We start from the raw sequence: 20,667 nt of genomic DNA on the forward strand, positions 1-20,667 counted from the left end.
GTGTCCCAATCCTTTTGCACCTTATAACAATGAATAAGAGAATTCCTTACGTTGGTACAATTTTCTTTTCATTCTCCTGCATCAGTGAGCAGAACTCACAACCACATGAAGTTGAGAGGGACATAAATCCACTCCTGACACTTCTCTTTACAGATTGGGGAGCAACCCAAGACACTGGGAACAATTAGGTACCTCAACATCCTAGTCCAACTCTAAAGGGTTGAAAAAATCATTTTCCTTACTATCATTGTAAGAGTTAAATTCACAATTTGTGACTTTCAATGCTTCAAGTGGAGCACATTTAGGGAATGTGAGATCCCCAATTTCATTTCGTTTCACCAATTTTAGTTGTGTAGGACTACTGTGAGGCCCCGCCCTCACCATGGATGGACCCCTACCGCCACTGAGGAATTCCAAGACTCTCCTTTGCTGCTTCGAGACAATTTTCTCTACACATACCCTTTTTCATCCATAATTTAAAAGTTATTTTTTACTTTTAAAAAGGTATTACATCTAATCTTTTTCATTCTCATCCTATAACTTTGTAGGGCTAATACTTGCCACTATTCCACAAATTCAACAAATATTTATTAAGCACCTAGTTCCACACACTAGGGATAGAGCAGTAGTGTCTCTGCCCTTCATGGAGCTGACAGGCCACTCGAGGCGACAAATAAAAAGACAAATAATATGATACAAATCACACTGTGATTAAAACTAGCAAACAGAGGGAAAATGCCAGGTGCTGCTATTTCTGATGGGGAAATCAAGGCAAACTTTTCTGGTCAGGGGAGGTCTGAACAGGAATCATACCAAAATAATGAATTCTCTTGTTTAATTGGGGTTAATTTAGGCAGAGCACTCCCAGCAGTGGGGAACAGAGGCAAGAGGAAGGACAAAAGCCTTGAGGCGGATGTGTCCACGTTGTAGTCAAAGAACGGGAAAGTGTGTGGGGCGGTGAGCAGACAGTATCTTAGGAAATGAGGAGGAAGAGATAGGCAGGGGCCCAAGCTGATGTATTTATAATAAATGATTCTGGCTGCAGACTGGAGAACAGGCTACGTCACAGCAAGAGACAAAGTAGGGAGACCCGTTCCGAGGCTGTTTCAAAACCTAGGGGACAGAGGATGGTGCTAGGGAGAGGGTGTCATCCTGGATGTGGGGAGAGGAGATCTGATCTGGGATGTAATTTGCAGGTAGAGCCCTGTTGGTGATTACAATGGAGAGTGCGGGAGGAAGATCCCACTTTCCCAAAAATGGGACTGAAGAATAAAAAGCAAAACCAAGAATTTTATTTGAGACAATACTTGTGTGATGGATATGCCAATGACATTCAAATGAAAGTGTTGGCAGCCGAAGGAAGGTCAAAGCTACAGACAACAATCTAGGAGTCATCAATTTATAAGGAATATTTAAAGCCTTAAGGCGGGCTGAGATCCCCAAGAGAGTGAGTGTTGGGATGAAGAGAAGCGCCCCGCCCAAGTCCTCGGCCATCGCACATTTAGAAGTTGGCCAGTAGAGGGAGACCCAGCAGCGGAGACAGGGAAGTGTCTGGTGCAGGGGAGCAAAAGCAAAGCACTGAGGGTGTTGAGGAAGCCAAGTGAATAAAACAGCTCTGAGGGGTTGAGTAAGAAACTGAGAATGTCCGTGCCGCGTGGACATGACCTCTGCCTTTGACATTTCGGAGGTCATTAGTGACCTTGACAAAAGTTGTTTCCGTGAAATGGTAGGGACAGAAGCAGGACTGAAGTGGTTGAAAAGAAAATTAGAAAAAGTTAGTGGGTACAGCACATACAACTCTCACAAGAAATTTGAAAAAGGGAGGGCCGCCGGGGTCAGCTGAAGGGAGACATGAGGTCAAGGGTAGGTTGTTAAAATAGAAGGTATTAGAATGTGCTTGTCAACTGAGGGGAAGACCTGGGAGCAAGGAGGAAACTGGTGACGCGGGAGAGAGGGGCGGCAGCTGCAGGGGGAATGTCCTGCGAGCGGACATATGGCACAGCGGTCACACTTGGGGACCGAGGTCGGAAAGGTTACTGAACGTGGCGGGCCTCGGCCGCCTCATCTGTGAAACCGGTATGATTCCTACCTCACAGGGCTGTTGTAAGGATTACGCTAGTTAATATACAAGGTATTTAGAACTAAGCCTGGCACGCAGTGGCCGCTCTAGGAGGCTGGCTGCTTAGCTGCTTAGCTCTTACTGCAAGGGGGCGGGAGCCAGTGCACCGGCTCTCCGCTGCAGCGGGCACAGGTGCGCGGGGGGAGGGGGAGGCGGATTCGGTGATAGGAGTATGGGAAAGTTATCTTCATATTTCTTTTATTTGCTCAGTCAAATAAAAAAAAAGCTGAAAGGGGAAAGAGAAATGTTGGTGATTTCAGGCAAGAGGAGAAAGCGTGAAACAGTCATCTTGAGAAACGGCTGAGTGAACTCCCCAGGAATGTGTGGCAGGACTGCCAGGCAGCCCCGCGGGCCCACTGAGGATGTGCCCGCACAAATTTAGAGCGAGGCAGGTTGAGGTGCTCGTGCGTTGTTCCCCAGCCACATTCCGTGGCTTGGGTGCAGGCATGGGTGGACGCGTGGAGTAAGCAGAGAGATTTTAAGCAGCGGCAAATTTTGCTAAAAGAGCTCACCTGGGGAGGGGTCGGGGAGATGACTGCGCGTGAAGTGAGTGATTATAAAGGTGGACCATGCAACGGGTACAAACTCTCAGCAATAAGAAAATAAGAACGGGGATCTAATGTGCAACACGGTGACTGCAGTTAACAATACTGTATTATATACTTGGAAGTTGTTAAGAGTTTATCTTAAATGTCATTAGCACAAAAAAGGTAATTGTGTAAAGAGATGGAAGTTACCTAACCTAGTGGCAATCATTTTGCAGTATCGACATGTATCAAATCATCACATTGTACACCATAAAATTACACATGTTACATGTAAATATATCAATAAAGCTGTAGTGGAAAACCAACGGTCCAGGGATTCTTATTAAAGAGAAGTTGAGTAGGAAATTTGATAGAGAAAAAGTAAAGGGGTCATTGGATTATGGAGAAATTTATCATCAAAACTATTTGATGGCTTGGCTGACCTTCCCTTTGCAGACAAAAATTGGTCATAGGCTTTAAGAAATTACTTGTAAAGCATTATAAAATCATTTTCAGTTACCTTTCCTCTCCACAAACCTAAGAGGGCTGTACTTGACAGGAAATTGTGACAATGTGACACTGATTCCCTAGGAACACAAAGGCCAAGCCAGAGCCCTGAGCCCTGAGTTCTGAGCACTCATAACTGACCTGTCATCTTTTGGCCACTGTCACCCCTCCAAGGACAACTTCTACTTTGTCCTCAATGCGTTAGCCTAATTCCCTCTCTTTAAAGTATAGAGCTACACGGTCTGTCAATCCCACTCCTGGGTATATGTCCAAAGGAAACGAAATCATTATCCCAAAGGCAGAGCTGCACCCCTGTGCTCATGGCGGCATTATTCACAGTAGCCAAGGCTTGGACACGACCACAGTGTTCATCAACAGATGAATATATATGCTCATATCTATATACCACATACATGTATATCATGTATATATGTATATAGTGAAATATTACTCAGTCTTTTAAAAAAAGGAAATTCTGTCATTTGCAGTATGGATGAACCTGGAAGGCATTGCGCTAAGTCAGAGAAAGAAAAATACTGCATGATGTCAATTATATATGGAATTTCTTTTAAAAATCTAACTCATAGAAACAGAAAGAAGAAAGGTGATTGCCAGGGGGTTGGGGGGTATGGCTGGTAAAAGGATAGAAACTTTCAGCTGTGAGATGAATAAGGTCTGAGGAGCTAATGTAAAACATAGTGACCGTGGATGATAGCACTGTACTGTACACTTGAAAAGTGCTGAGAGTGGGACTTAAATGTTCTCACAAAATGAAAGGTAAATACCTGAGGTTATGAATGTGTTAATTAATGTGATGGCGGAAATTCTTTCACAATGTACACATGTGTCAAACTACCACAAAGGACACTTTAAATACCTTACAATTAATTTTAATTGTCAATTATAGCTCAATAAAGCTGGGAAAAAACAAAGTTTAGAGCTAATAAAAATAATGCAAGGGACCTCAAGAGTCATTCTACTCCATCCTTTTGCATCCCAAAGACAGGGCCACACCTAAGCAAATCTAGGCTAACAAAAGGGTGTTTACCTTCACTTTGATTTGGGGGATGTTGCTTAAATCAACCTGTGTCCTGTGTCGTAATCTCTCCCACACCCACCGCCATGGTAGAGCCTTCCTTCTCCTCTTCTCCTCCTCCTGTCCTGAAATGCCTGACATGAGATGCCTAAATCCAAGTCAGACGATAGAACCAGGGAGTACTCTCTCCAGAAACACCCTACCAAAAGGACCCTGACTGACAGCTGCTTCCTAACCCATAACAGTACTATGTACTTAGACGGGGCCCTTCTGAGAAATTTAAAATGCTTTGTAGGCATTGTCTGCCTAAGTTACGTTGTTGGCCACATGTTTAGGAGCTCTGTTTCACTTACAGCCTCCTGAGCTGCTGCAATAATGGCATTGGGTGCTCAAGTATGATGTCCAACAGATGGGTTAAACCTGAAATTTTTGACTCTCTAGGTCAGGCCTGTTTTCTCTTTTATTGCAAACATCTCTGCCTAAGGTTAGCAAAACCAAGAGTTTCAATTTTGTTCACATCCAGGGACATTGGTTAATTCCCCAAAAAATCAGTAGGAGATATAGGAGAAAATTCGCCCTGTGATCCCAGCCAGAGCAATCGGACTCTGCTACACAGTCCAGCTGCCATTTAATGGGCAGTTCCCACTGAAGGTGCTCAGTTTCCATTCTTAACACAGTTTAGATATTTTTAGATTTCCAGAAAATTGACACATAGCTAGCATCCCCATAGTATTACTAATGAGTCAGAGGGAAACCGTTGGTTGAGACCGTGTCATGTCAACAATGGGGGTTGGAGGAACCCCAGCAGCAACACTTGCTCCCCGTCATAACCTGTCTATCCCGTCCTTGGCTGACAAGAAGGTGCTTGCCTACCCTCTGTCTCTTTAGAACTGCAGTGATTAATTTGAATCCTTGTCTTTTGCCTATTCATTCACTGGTTGTAAGCATCAAACCTCTCTTTTGAGTGGTCCTTTTCTTTCCTTGACAAAGTTTCTAATTTAATTTAAGGTAAATAAATTAAAGCACAGGAAGAAGAGGAAGGAGAGCATGAAAAGAGACAGGGTGGCTTCTCTGGGAGGAGGCTGGACATGCATCAGTCTCTCTCCCACTGTCCCTCTGAAGGGAATGGCTCTGACACAGCCCAGCGGCATAGCTCTGAAAGAAGCAGCATTTGTTGGAATGCATTTTCCTAAGAACCCTGTACAGTGGTACCTCGGTACTCATGGTAATTTGTTCCAGAGCTCATGAAGAGCACCGAAACCGACAGGTACCAAGCGATGAGGAATTTTCTCTTTCGGGGCAGCATCATGACTCATACTAGTTTTAGCAAGTGTGATGAGTCCCGAGCAAATGCCCAGTGCTGAAAAAAAATTTTTTTTCAACAAAATGCAACACGTACAGGGTTTGACGAATGCTAAAGCTGACGATTACGGAGGCATGACTGTACCAATACAAACAAAAGCCACTGAAGCAAAAACGGTTTCCATACATACAGAGTGACTGAAGCACTGGAAGTGGCACCGCTTTTATTTTCCAGATTTTTTAAAACTTGGGCATCAAATTGGGCACAAGACTTAAATGCCTGAGAAGAAAAAATTAAACCTGTTTTGAGGCCATGAAGGGATTCTCCAGCAGATGGCTCTCCGGGATCATAAGGGGTGGAGGAATCCCAGGAGTTTGCTGGACACATAGCTCAGCAACCCACAACAGTAACAGGACTTAGAGTTTATAGGCTCTTGTTACATTTCTAAAATCTTAAATATTCCTGCCAGCTAAGTGTTTTTACGTTTTTTAAATTAGTCTTTTATTTTATTTCTTTAACTTACATTGAGATATTTTATTGATTGTGCTATTAGAGTTGCCCCATTTTTTGCCCCTTTTCCCACCTCTGCCCAATAATCCCCTTCCCTCCAGCACTGTGCCTCTTAGTTCATGTCCATGGGTCATGCATATTAGTTCTTTGGCTTCTCCATTTCTCATACTATTCTTAACCTCCCCCTGTATATTTTGTACCTACCATTTATGCTTCTTATTCCCTCTATCATTTCCCCCATTACCCGCTTCCCCCTCCCAACTAATAACCACCCAAATGACCTTGATATCTATGATTCTGTTCCTGCTCTGGTAATTTGTTTAGTTTGTTTTTGTTTTTTAGATTCAGTTGTTGATAGTTGTGAGTTTTTTATCATTTTAATGTTCACAGTTTTGATCTTCTTTTTCTTAAATAAATCCCTTTAACATTTCATGTAATAATGGCTTGGTGATGACAAATTCTCTTAGCTTTACCTTGTCTGGGAAGCACTTAATCTGCCCTCACGTTCTAAATGATAGCTTTGCTGGATAGAGTAATCTTGGTTGTAGGTCCTTGCTTTTTTTATCACTTTCAATACTTCTTGCCAGTCCCTCCTTGTCTGCAAAGTTTCTCTTGAGAAATCAGCTGATAGCCTTGTGGGAATTCTTTTGTAGGTAACTGTCTGCTTTTCTCTTGCTGCTTTTAAGATTCTCTCTTTATCTTTAACTTTTGGCATTTTAATTATGATGTGTCTTGATGTGGTCCTCTTTGGGTCCAACTTGTTTGGAACTCTCTGTGCTTCCTGGACTTGTATGTCTACTTCCTTAGCCAAATTAGGGAAGTTTTCTTTCATTATTTTTTCAAATAAGTTTTCATTTCTTGCTCTTCCTCTTCTCCTTCTGGCACCCCTATCATTCAGATGTTGGCCCTTTTGGAGATGTCCCAGAGTCATCTTATACTCTCCTTATTTTTTTCGAATTCTTGTTTCTTCTTTCTGTTCTGGTTAAATGTTTATTTCTTCCTTATATTCCAAATGGTTGATTTGAATCCTGGCTTCCTTCCCTTCACTGTTGGTTTCTTGTGAATTTTTTTTATTTCACTTTGTGTAACCTTCATTTCTTCGCATATGTTTTTGCTATACTCAGTGAGTTCTCTGAGTACCAGTGTTTTGAACTCTGAATCTGATAGGGTGCTTATCTCCATTTCATTTAGTTCTTTTTCTGGGGTTTTGTTCTGTTCCTTCGTTTGGGCCATATTTCTTTGTCTCCTGAATTTGGCAGCCTCCCTGTGTTTGTTTCTGTTTATTAGGTAAAGCTGCTTTAACTCCCTGTCTTAGTAACCTGTTAAGTTCAAAGGGTAAAGCCTTAGGTATTCACCAGGGCGAACCCACCTCACCATTTTGTGGCTCTGTGTGGGGGAAGAGGTCAGAGAGGGGACAGTGCCACTGCCTGACTTCTGGAGGTTTGCCTGGCCCTCACCCCACTTCCAGTCACTTCACCCACTTCCCGTATGTGACTATCACCCTTCCAGCTGTTGCCCTGGTGGTGATTCCCAGAGTGGGTGGGTTTGTGTCCATGTGGGCCCTTTAAATGGACTCTCCCGAGATACTGGCAGCTTCTTCCACCGCCCCAAGCCCCACTGGTTTTTACAGTCAGAAGTTAGGAGGCTTTATCTTCCTGGCACTGGAACCCTGGGCTGTGCAGTCTGGCCTGGGGCTGGGATTGCTCACACTCACAGTATCCCTCCCAACTTTTATCTGCAACATGTGAATGTGGGACCACCCATTCCACCACTGCTACCACCGCCATCACCACCTCTCCACAATACACCCCATCCTCTCCACACCACCCACTCTACATCTCTGCCCTCCTGCCCATCTGGATGAATGTGGCTTCTTTAAATCTTTGGTTTTCAGACTTCCATACAATTCAATTCTCTGGCAGTTCTGGTGTTTTTGTCTTTGAAGTTAGTTGAACTTCTTTTTGTGGTTGTGTGAGGAGGTGAAGCATGTCTATCTATGCCTCCATCTTTTAGGACTCCTTCTTGTTAAGAAGTCCTAAAAATCAACCTCTGGCTCTCATCCCTACTCCTGTTGGAGCTACACTACCAAGGACTGAAACTGAGCAGGAGGCTGGGTTTCTTAACACCTGGGAAAGTAAGGGGAAGTTTGAATCTTTCACATACAATGGGACCATCTTCAGGTCATCTGACAGTCTGGTCCAACAAAGGGCTCAGAGATTGTTTCTCAATGTCTGCCAACCCTGAAAGCACATATGTGCAGCCAGCACGAGAGATCATCCTGGAGAAATAAGGCAGTCCCGAAATGAGTCGATGAGAATCCAAGGTCCTCAGTCCTTTGGGGGCAAGGATTAGCTTGTTACATTTGTGACTTGGTAAAAAGAGCACTCCTTGCTTTGCCATGAACAGGACCACTCCAGGCCAGTCATCTTGAGTCTTCACAATGGCTATTCCCTCTGCCTGTAACACCTTTCCCCTAGATACCCACATGGCTCACCCCTCATCTGTCAATCTTTACTCAAGGGATACCCTCTCTGCTTTCACAGTTTTACCATGTAATATTATATAATATATATAAGAAAAGATATATAATATTTGTTACTAAGCTTAACACTGAAAAGAATCCTGGAAAACTCACCATTTAACTTAAGAATTGGAATATTATTAACACTATTGAATCTATTTGCATATTCCTCTGTCATCTTATCCAGCTTCTTCCTTTTAGTGCCATAAAAAACTACTGGATGTTATTTTCTGGGACTTTTTTTCTTTTGGATTTACAGTTTTAAGTTTTATACATCTCATACAAAACACTGATTTGTTTATTGCACACTGATTTATGGTATTCCGTTATGCAAATATGTTGCTATTCATTTATTCATCCTCATGTCAATAAACCTTTAGGTTATTTGGTTGTTGCCAGTTTTTTCCTGTGATGCATAGCGCTGCTATGTACTCTTATAAATGATTTCTAATGTATCTATTCACGGGTTTCTCTAGGGTGTATTTCTAAAAGTGTAACAGCCAGGTTAAGTGTTTGATGCTCTAAATAATGTCTAAAAATTATTAGCTCCACATCCTCACCAACCTGTGATATTGTCAGATGTTATTATTTTTAATTCAGTGTATATAAAATATGTCACCATAGATGTAATTCACATTTGCCTAATTACTTATGAAGTTGAGTATCTTAATCATATGTTTGTGTATTTCAGTAAAATGCCTATTCATATGTTTGCTCCTTTTACTTTTGGGTTGTCTGTCATTTCCTACTGATTTTTTTTTTTTTAGAATTCTTTCTATTCTAGACACTGATCCTTTATCAGTAATATATGTATTACCAGTATCTTCTCTAGCTTTAGAAGTTGTATTTCACTAGCTTTCTCATATCTTTTTATAAGTCTAGTTTTAATATAGCTGAATTTATCAATATTTTCTTTTCTGGTAGGCAATTTTTGTGTCAGAAATTTTTAAATCCTTCTGTATCATTTGTTCAGAAAGATATTCTATAATTTTTCTCCAATGTTTACATTTCACCTTCTACAACTGTTTTTAAACCAAATGGAATTGATTTTTGTGTATCATGTTACATTCAACATGATTTGATTTTGTTTTCCATATGGACAACCAACTGTCCCAGACTATTGTGAAAACAAAATGCATCTCCCTCTGCCCTGCACTGCCATCCCCGTCGCATATCAAGGACGCCACAGGAGCTGCCTGCTTCAGTGCCCTCTGTGCTGCCCCACCAGTCATTTCAGTTCTGTCTGCCCATGACCACGCAGTCTGAATGCAGGAGGAGTGAGACTTTGTGAGTGTGACTATCTGGTGGGGCCAGTGCCCCTCTCCTCCAATTTACTCTTCTCCAGCAGCACACTGGCTCTCGGGGGGGGCTTTGCTCTTCCACACAAATTTCACAAAAAGCTAGTCAACTTGTTATGAATCAATGAAATGAAAAAGTAAAGTAATGAAGTCTTATTTTTATTATCTCACTCCTTCTATTTTCTTTGAGCTCTTTAGTTTTTACAGCTTAAGGTGGGGTTGTTTAGCTCCTTAAATTTCAGGCTTTATTCTTTCCCAAAAAAAGCTTTAAAGGCTAAATAGCATCCTTTAAATATCTCATTACCTTTATCTTACAATGTTTGATATAACTATGATTCAGTTCTAATTATTTTTATTTTCTATTATGATTTTTTCTTTGAGCCATAAGTTATTTAGGAGTGTGGGGTTTTTTAATTTTTAAAGGTATGGTACAATTTATCTTTTTTATTTTTAATTTCTAATGGAATTGAACAACCATGCAGGTGGCCTGCATGTATCAACTGTTTGAAATTTATCAAGATTACTCTCTGGACTAGTACAGAGTCAGTTATTGTAAATATTCAAGGTCATGTAAATATTCAATGGCACTAGAAGATAATGTGTATTCTCTAACAGTTGGTACAGTATTTTATACACATCCATGAATGCATTTTGTCTTAAATTTTATTTCATTTGAAAATTTCAGAATTAAATTCAATGCATGGAAAAGGTTACACAGCATGACCAACTGGGCTTATCCCAGAGAGAGACATAAAGTTGTTTTGTCATTTGAAAATCAATCAGTGTAATTCACCATATTGACAGAAAAAACATGTCAGCATCTCTGTAGGTGCAATAAAATGGATTCGATAAAAGCATTTGAAAATCTCCGGTATCCATTTGTAACCAAAAACCAAGTTAAAAAAAAAGTTTTAGCAAGCTACGAAAAGGAGAAAACTTCCTCACATGGATAAAGATATCTACAAAAAACCACAGCCAGCATCACATTTAGTCCCCTTGTATTGACTGTCATTAATGGCATATGAATTTGCCCCTTTATTTGTTCTTTATTGATCTCCCAGGTCACTCTCTCATTGCATAGTTAATCATTTAATTACTGAAGGTTTTTCCCCAGTAATTATATTTTCATGTTTTATTTTGTTCTTTTCAAAAATCTGCTAGATCATTTTCATAGCTACTTATTACTTGCTCATTTTTGTGATTTCATCTTTTATTTCTTTAAAACTTTTATACATGATATTTTGCATGCTGTTTTGATAGTTTTCAGATCTAAGCTCCTAGGTAGGGAGCAGGACGATCAGTTTGGTCTTTTCTGCTGACTCTCAGTCATGGCTGTTTGTTGATCTTTTATGACAAGCTTGTATCTGTGTGGTTTTAATCTGTGGGAAACCTATGGATCTCGGTTGGGCATATTTTTTTCCGAAGAGGGTTTACATTTGCTTCAGTAAGGAGTCAAGTGGTGATACAAACCTGGAACTACTCTATTCCCCTTTTAAAGACCCAGGCTTAGTGTGGGAATTTCCATCCAGGTCCCTCTTCCTGCTGCTCACCCCGTGTACCCCTGATATTGTTTGTCCTCCAGCATCTTTCCATTCCAGGGGCTTATTCCTTAGAGCACACTCCTCGGGTTTCAGCTCCCATGTGAGATGAATCAAGCTAAAAAGTACGCTTCTTGGAGATTTTTCTGACCACACACAATCTTATTCATGCATTAAAGCATATGTTTTACCCAAGATCTAATCACTTTGCTATGGTAGGATCCATCAGAGCCTTCATCAGAAGCTGAAGTCCCGATAACGTGCTTTCAGAAGCGTCCACGTCGTCTCCATTTGGAGCGCGTCCAAAAAGCTGAGTAAGAGCTCTCACTGGCTTTTCAAGCTCCACTTTCAAATTCTCCAATTTCAAACACTCATAAGAGCATCTGTAATCTGGGGTGCATTTTAAAATTAAATAAAAATCTCAAGTGTTCTTGTTCATTAAATATTCTGCTTTAAACATTTCTGTTAACTTATTCATTTATCTTTTTTAAATGCCTCCTCACAGTGCTTTTTTAAAACCCCCAATATTAACAGATACAAATTTCATGAGAACTTCTTACTAAAGTTTAAACTTCCCATGAACTCTATAGTAGTAAATATAATAATTAGGAACTTCTGCTGACTTCCGGCAAGATGGAGGCATAGGTGGACACACCGTACCTCCACGCACAACCAAGATTAGAACAACAACTATTTAGAGGCAGAATAACACCCAGAACTGACAGAAAATTTATCTGAATGGAAGTCGGACAGCCAAGAAGTTGAAATAGACCCGTTCATCCAGACCGGCAGGAGCGGCGGAGATGAGCAGCCGGGCACAGGTCGGGTAGCCGCATGGAGAATAGGAAGAGTTGGGTGCATAAGGCAACCAGGAGCGCGTAGGGCATCTGGGGCACGCAAAATCGCAGCGGGTGGATCCTGAGTACGCAAGCGGCAGCTGGCGGACCCAATGAGGCAGCAATTGTGGACCAGGGCACAGCACACAACCCAGGATCCCAGGGAAGGGACTGAGGTCCCACGGAGAACGGAGCTACCGCCATTGTTCCCTCTTGACCCCCACCCTCACGTACAATGTCACAATCTAGCGACTGGGGTGCCCAGCCCTGGCGAACACCTAAGGCTCCACCTCTCACCGTAACAGGAGTGACCAGACCAAAAAATAAAAAAAGAGAGAGAGAGAGAGAGAGAGAGAGATGGCTCAAACAGAAGAACAAATCAGTGCCCCAGAACTCATACTTTTGAGCAACCAAGAGAGAGTTAACCTATCAGATACACAGTTCAAAACACTGGTGATCAGGAAGCTCACAGAATTGGTTGATTTGGGGTGCAAATTAGATGAACAAATGCAGGTTACCATAAAAGAAATGAAGGAAAATGCACAGGGAACCAATAGTGATGGGAAGGAAACTAGGACTCAAAACAATAGAGTGGACCAGAAGGAAAAAAGAAACAACCAAACAGGAAAGAACGGAGAAATAAGAATTTAAAAAAACAAAAAGAAGCTTAGGAACCTCCAGGACATCTTTAAACATTCCAACATCCGAATTATAGGGGTACTAGAAGGGGAAAAGGTAGAGCAACAGATTGAAAATGTATTTGAACAAATAATAAAGCAGAACTTCCCCATTCTGGCAAAGGAAATAGACTTCCAGGAAGTCCAGGAAGCTCAGAGAGTCCCAAAGAAGTTGGACCCAAGAAGAAACACACCAAGGCACATCATAATTACATTAGCCAAGGTAAAAATGAAGGAGAGAATCCTAGAAGCAGCAAGAGATAAGGGGACAGTAACCTACAAAGGAGTTCCCATCAGACTGTCAGCTGATTTCTCAAAAGAGACCTTACAGGCAAGAAGGGCCTAGAAAGAAGTGTTCCAAGTCATGAAAGACAAGGACCTATATCCCAGATTACTCTATCCAGCAAAGCTTTAATTTAGAATGGAAGGGCAGATAAAGTGCTTCTCAGATAAGGTCAAGTTAAAGGAGTTCATCATCACCAAGCCCGTATTTTATGAAATGTTAAAGAGACTTATCTAAGAAAAGAAGATTAAAAAAAAAACATGTATAGTAAAAGGACAGCAAACTCACAATTCTTAACAACCACACCTAAAGCAAAACCAAAAGAAACTAAGCAAACAACTAGAACAGGAACAGAACCACAGAAATGGAGATCACATGGAGGGTTAGCAACAGGGGAGTGGGAGGAGGAGAGAGGGGGAAAAAGTACAGAGAATAAGTAGCATAGATTGTAGGTAGAAAATAGACAGGGGGAAGGTAAGAATAGTATGAGAAATGTAGAAGCTAAAGAACTTATAAGTATGACACATGGACATGAACTAAAGGGGGAAAGTGGGTGGGAGAGGATGTACAGGGTGGAGGGGCATGAAGGGGGGAAATGGGACAACTGTAATAGCAAAATCAATAAAATATATTAAAGAAAAAAGAAACTTCCTCCATTCTAACCATAACAATATTAGAAAGGTACATGCATGAAAAAACAGAAAGCTGTGACAAGATAATCTGTTCACTTACAACAGTTTATACACATAGCAAAATGTTTTAGATTCAACCCACATTTCAGATAGATGTTTAAATATTTTCTTACTTTGTTTAATATTACTTTCTTTAGATTAGAGGATTCTGCTATTGATAACATCATCTCCTCTATCTGGTTATCGAGTGAGAAAGATCAGTCAGTGTACATGACGACCCTCGAATTTCCTGGTCCTGATACAGCCAGTGTTCAGCCTTGGCTGCATATAATTGGTGTTCTCCAGTATCTCCTATAAATCCTACCCCAAATTAAATTGCATTCTTAATGGATTCAGCCCTAGAGCAATAATTATAAGTTCCAGAGTCTAACTCCTGTTCATTAAACAACTCACTTTGGTTTCAGATGACAGCCTTTCATGTACTTTCCTCTGGAAAGTAAGACTACAGCAATACTATTCCTCAAGGGTGCTGTAAAGAGAAATACAGAAGCTATACTAATATTGTATCCATAAATTCTGAACCATGCAAAATAAAGCCTTTCCCTTCAATAATTTAGCAGCCTTAAAGGAATATTTGCTTTAAGCAAATATATAGAGAATTTATAGAGACATATACTCAAAATATAATTTATAGGTTGGTTAGGTTGATTATCAACTTTTCAAAACTATGTATGAACATAGATTTCCCTTTCAAACTTTAAAACTTGACTCAACTAATCCAAAATGAGGTTCACATATTAATTCGTGGAAACGTGTTTGTTTTATCACACCAGTGTGCATTTAGCTCCTGGAAACCAGAGGTGCTGTCTTACTTTTGGAGCCCCACCTCCCAGAATCACTGTTTCTTACACAAAATAAGGCCCTCAATATATGTTGATGGAACAGAAATAAACTGAACAGCACTTTAATTATCTTCATCTTCAAAATAAGTAGTAATTCCTGTAAAGGCTCCAATATAATTTTTAATTTATATTATGTAATGCTTCAAATGAGTATAATATCAACTTTTTAAAGGAAGATCTACCTACATGCATTAGTCACACTGGGGCAAGGGGCCGGCCCCACAAGGAAAAATGACCTTTCTACAAATTAGCTCCAATAATGCTTCCAGAGAAGGGCCTCCCTCGCCCACCTTTCCTCTCTTTCCCTCCCTTACACTCTTGCTTCCCAAGGGTTTAAAAAATGACTTAGCCCTGACTGGTGTGGCTCAGGTGGTTAGAATGTTGTCTTGTAACTGAAATATTTCAGGTCCAGTTCCCCATCAGGGTACATGCCTAGGTTGTAGGTTCAAACCCCAGTCTGGGAGCAACCAATCAATGTTTCTCTCTCACATCAATGTTTCTCTCTCTCCCTTCCTCTCTCTCTAAAACAAGCAATGAAAAAATGTCCTTGGGTGAGAATAAAAAAAAATTACTTGAGTTTATGGACTTACCCTTACCTGCCTGGATGCAGAGGTTAGTATGGACTCCAAAAACAAAGAAATAAAATAATGTTTGTGCAAGCAATCTAAGCAAATTTGCACTGAACTTCTATTAGAATGTGGCTGGGAACTACCACTGCAATCACATAAAAAGTGCTCAGCCCCAGGCCCTAACTAAGGCTGGATTTAAAATAATAACAAACAGGGCAAGTCAAATAGGAAGCACATCAGTTAAACAAGGTAATGGCCCTAAAACCATGCCCTCCATCACTGACCTCCTTTCACCCAGCACCAGGTACCTACAGGCCACTGTGGACACACGGCAGAAAGATCTGACTCTGCCCTTCAGAGGTGTTGGAAAATTCAGTTGGGAGCACACACTGATGGTCAATGGCTGGGAAGACAGATCTGTTTTCGGTGTGCGTATTCATCAAAAGAAATGATAGGCAGGCCCTGGCCAGGTAGCTCAATTGGTTGGAACGTCGCCCCGATTGCCAAGGTTATGGGTTTGATCCCTGGTCAGAGCACATTCAAGAATCAACCAATGAATACATAAATAAGTGGAACAACAAATCAGTATTTCTCTCTCTCTTAAATCAATAGATCTTTTAAAAGTAGAAATGATCAGCAAACACTTGAATTCATTCCCAACACTTTAAAAATCAGAATATTTCACATACAAATCAGATTTTTCAGCTGCTCTTGGGAAAATTCTGCGATCTGGCATCACTGAGCTCACTTTCCCCTCCTGGCAACAATGCCAATGGCAGCCGTCTGGACCAGAGAGAGTGTGTGCTCTCTGTCGCATCACACTCAGCCCTGCCTAGTGTCTCGGTTACCTGCTTCTTTGCTTACTTGCATTATCTACCTAGCCCCTGACCTACAGCTACATGGAGAGGTTGTGAATAGTTCATCCTAACAACTAACCCGACTCCCTCTTTGCTCGCGCACACCTGCCTGAAAGGGCCTCTGTTAAAAAGGGGGGAGGGGAGGCCGAGGAGCAGCAGAGATTCTCTTACCCACAGACATTCAAAAAACAAGCACGATGAACACAGACGATGTGAAGCTCTTAGCCAAGAGGAGTAATTCACTGCTAAAGTACATCACACAGGAAAACGAAGAGATCACTCAGTTTAACACAGACCAAACAGCAGAGAGGAAAAAGAAGTTGGAGGATGAAAACACAACTTCAGTGGAGCCAGCAGAGGCAGGAGGAGCGGGAGGTGAGCATTAAACTCCATCACCATTTGGAAAAAGCAGCCCTCAGCAGACAACTATTTTTTTATTCCTTTCTCTCTGGAGAATGAAAAGTCCAATTGTTTTTTCCTTTTGCTTTTACCCAGAAATTAAAGGCTGGTAACAGATAATTTTAAAAACAATAAATACATAGTAGTACATAAGCAATATATAATTTTAATTGGTAGACGATGCAAAATATTCATATTTATTATGTATTTACCCCATGCCATGCACGTATTTACTGTGCAAGATGTCACCTTATTCTCACACATTACCCCTGCTTTACACAAAAGGAAAAACTGCAGTCTAAAGAAATTACATAATTTGATCAAGATCACACTGCTTATTCATCATAGAGCTAACTCAAACTCAGTTATGTCCATTTGGGACCACAACCAGAGCTATCTTCTTTTTCTTTTTTCAGAGCAATTCCCCACTGCCTGCACAGCTCATCAGTGTGAGTGGGGTGGTCTCAGAGGCTTCATAAAGGAGGATGAGTTTGAGCTGAACTGTTTGTTTCCCCTTCCCATCCTCTTAACTTTAACTTCACAGCCCTCTGTTTACAGAGAAGTATAGCTCTCAGTATTGTTTGCTATAGACTGACAGAATGATCCTATTATCATGCAAGTGTATATTCTGTAGGGTGAGAACAGTATTATATTGCCTAGACACAGATCATGTCTCGGTTTTAACAGAAATGGGATTTCCTCTGGACGGCGAGATGTATAACACACGGTGTCAATCATAAAGTCGTCTGGCTGTCGATTGCCTAGGGATTGAAGGTGTGTCCTTCAAAGGGAAATCAGTACAGATGCATATATGGGGGGCTGGAGGCCCCCTACTCAGTGATGGACCCTGGAGAAAATTTACTTCTTGATCTTGGCTCTCCCATGTGGAGGCAGGGTGGGGAGGAGAAAATAAGTGACCCTCTGTGCTGGAAACAAACCAAGCACTGACAAGCCAGAAAGCCTGGCATGGTGCCTGAAAAACTGTTCCAGGGCTTTGGGTATAAAACATAAAAAACTTTCTCAGACAGAGCATGGAATGGGTCAGGGCATGGGCACCCTGGGAGCTTGTTAGCTAAGGTAAGGTCAGAGAGGAATTTGTATCTTTTGAGTCTAATTCATTTGATGTTTCTTTTATTTTCTTGATTTTATTGCTTTGATGTTCCCTTGGGTTTGAACCAAGTAGTTTTGAATTTTGTACTAATTCCAGCTGAAACAAGTGAAAGGGTTTTCATTTATGTTTCAGCTAGAGTTTTAATAGGAAGTGGAACTGAGAGGATGTGAAGCAGATACCTTGAGAAAATCCACAGGGAGCAGGGCTTTCCACCTACCTAGAAAAAACTTGGAAGTTCCTTATGACTGTTTTTATGAAAGAAATTTGTGTAGAATATTTTGTTTGCAGGTATCAAACAATGTAGAAGGAGGTAGAATGGCTGGAAAAGAAAAGGCACTAATAAATGCAGACAGAATCAATGTAAATCTTTTGGGACAAACTTAATGTCTCTAACTGTGAACATTTTTAAAATTTTATAAGACCGTTGAAGTTGAGGCATTATATTTTGCTTCCAATCTTTTCCTTTGGGGATATATATGCAATTACATGTCTGATGTGAAAACAGCTTCATGGTTATGAATATAGCCTGAGAAAGTGAAGTTGATAATATCCTCACATTATTTCCTACATTAGGGTTTGTAATTGTTTATATTCCAATGCAATAAAATTCTCATGTTTACACCAGTAAAAGAATTATATCTATCATTATATTTAAAGAATCATGTCTTAGTGACACAATGCAGCAAAAAGGGTTGCCCTGCCCAGGTGAATACCTAAGGCCCCGCACCATTACAATTTAACAGATGCAACAAGACAAAGAAATATGGCCCAAATAAATGAAAGAACAGAGCAAACTCCAGAAAGAGAGCTGAGTGATGAGGAGGTAGCCAACCTATCTGATGGAGAATTTAAAGCTCTGATAATCAAAATGCTCACAGAACTGACTGAGCTTGGTCGCAAAATGAAAGAACAAATAAAGGATACCCAAAGTGAAATAAAGCAAAATATTCAGGGAACCAACAGTGATAGGAAGGAAACCAGGACTTAAATCAACAATCCAGAATAAAAGGAAGAAATAAACATTTAACTGGAACAGAATTAAGAAACAAGAATTCAAAAAAATGAAGAAAGTCTTACAAACTTCTGGGACAACCTGAAACATTCCAATATCTGAATTATAGGTGTGCCAGAAGGAGAAGAACAGCAGCAAGAAATTGAAAACTTATTTGAACAAATAATGAAGGAAAACGTCCCCAATCTGGTGAAGGAAATAGACTTCCAGGAAGTCCAGGAAGCCCAGAGAGTCCCAAAGAAGTTGGACCCAAAGAGGAACACACCAAGGCACATCATCATTAAGTTACCCACAATTAAAGACAAAGAGAAAATCCTAAAAGCAGCAAGAGGAAAGGAGACAGTTACCTACAAAGGAGTGCCCATAAGACTACCAGCTGATTTCTCAAAAGAAATCTTGTAGGCAAGAAGGGGCCAGAAAGAAGTGTTCAAAGTCATGAAAAACAAGGACCTACATTCAAGATTACTCCATCGAGCAAAGCTATCCTTTAGAATGGAAGGGCAGATAAAGTGCTTCCCAGATAAGGTCAAGTTAAAGGAGTTCATCATCACCAAGCCCTTATTATATGAAATGTTAAAAGGACTTAATGAAGAAAAAGAAGATAAAAACATGAATAGCAGAATGACAACAAACTCATATCAACAACTGAACCTTAAAAGAAGAAAAACAACAAAAACAAAAACTAAGCAAACAACTAGAATAGGAACAGAATCAGAGAAATGGAGATCACATGGAGGGGTTTGAGTGGAAAGGGAGAGAGGAGGAATGGGGGGAAGGTACAGGGAATAAGAAGCATAATTGGTAGGCATAAGATAGATGGGGAGAAGTTAAGAAAGTTTCAGGAAACAGAATTCAAAGAACTTATATGTACAACCCATGGACATGAACTAAGGGGGTGCAGGGCAGATGGGGGGCAAATAGGGGAAAAAGTGGGAAAACTGTAATAGCATAATCAATAAAATATACTTTAAAAAGTAATAAATAAAAAATCATGTCTTAAAAAAGCCTTCACTTTCTGCAAGCATCTAAAATGTCTTTGAAATCTCCACAGTCCATGGTGCAGGTGCAAGCTACACATTTGCTTCAACAGCTGCGTAAAACCACGTGTGGAAAGCCCTGCCTGGACCAGTGTTCACAGGGATTCTCAGCCCTGAGGTGTGAGCCCCGATGAACCACTCAGAACCAACCTTTTTGCCTGAGGGTCTGAACACCCCTCTTAAGACAGAGGTGGTGCAGCTTCCTGTAAATGAGGTATTTGTTAGCTCGAGGCCAGGTACCTTGTTGCTTCTGTTACTAAAAACTATTCTTTTTTTTTATTGAATTTACTGGAGTGGCATTGGTTAATAAAACTATATAAGTTTCAGGTGTACAATTCTGTAATATATCATCTGTATATTTTATTGTATGTTTACCACCCAAAGTCAAGTCTCCTTCCAACACCACTTATCTCCCCTTTACCCTCCTTCCTCCCCGCACTCCCCCTTCCCTCTGACAATCACCGTACTGTTGTCTGTGTCTATGAGGTTGTTTGTTCGTTTGTTTGTTTTTGCTTAATCTCTTCACGCTTTTCACCCTGTCCCCCAAACCCCCTCCCTACTGACAGCTGTCAGTCTATTCTCCGTATCTATGAGTCTGTTTCCATTTTGTTTGTTGGTTTATTTTGTCCATTAGATTCCACATATGAGTGACATCATATGGTACTTGTCTTTCTCTGACTGGTTTATTTCACTTAGCATAATGCTCTCCAGGTCCATTCATGATGTTGCAAAGGGTACGATTTCCGTTTTTTTTTTTTTTTTTACAGCTGACTAGTATTCCATTGTGTAAATATACCACAGCTTTTTTATCCACTCATCTACTGATGGACCCCTGAGCTGCTTTCAAATCTTGGCAACTGTAAATAATGCTGCAATGAACACAATGGTACATATATTCTTTCAAATTAGAGTTTCAAGTTTCTTTGAATATATTCCCAGAAATGGAACCACTGGGTCATAAAGCAGTTGTACCATTAGTTAGTTATTTGAGGA

At 40.7% G+C, this 20,667-nt stretch overlaps 1 protein-coding gene across 2 annotated transcripts in view; it reads right to left on the reverse strand.

Moving 5' to 3' along the window:
- ARMH4 (armadillo like helical domain containing 4) overlaps positions 1-20,667 on the reverse strand; it is a 105,574-nt gene that overhangs the window by 62,992 nt on the left and 21,915 nt on the right. The gene's annotated exons all lie outside the window — the stretch shown is intronic.

Source organism: Phyllostomus hastatus, unplaced genomic scaffold, assembly GCF_019186645.2.
Source record: "Phyllostomus hastatus isolate PE091 unplaced genomic scaffold, TTU_PhHast_1.1 phas_scaffold_501, whole genome shotgun sequence".
NCBI classification, from domain to species: domain Eukaryota; kingdom Metazoa; phylum Chordata; class Mammalia; order Chiroptera; family Phyllostomidae; genus Phyllostomus; species Phyllostomus hastatus.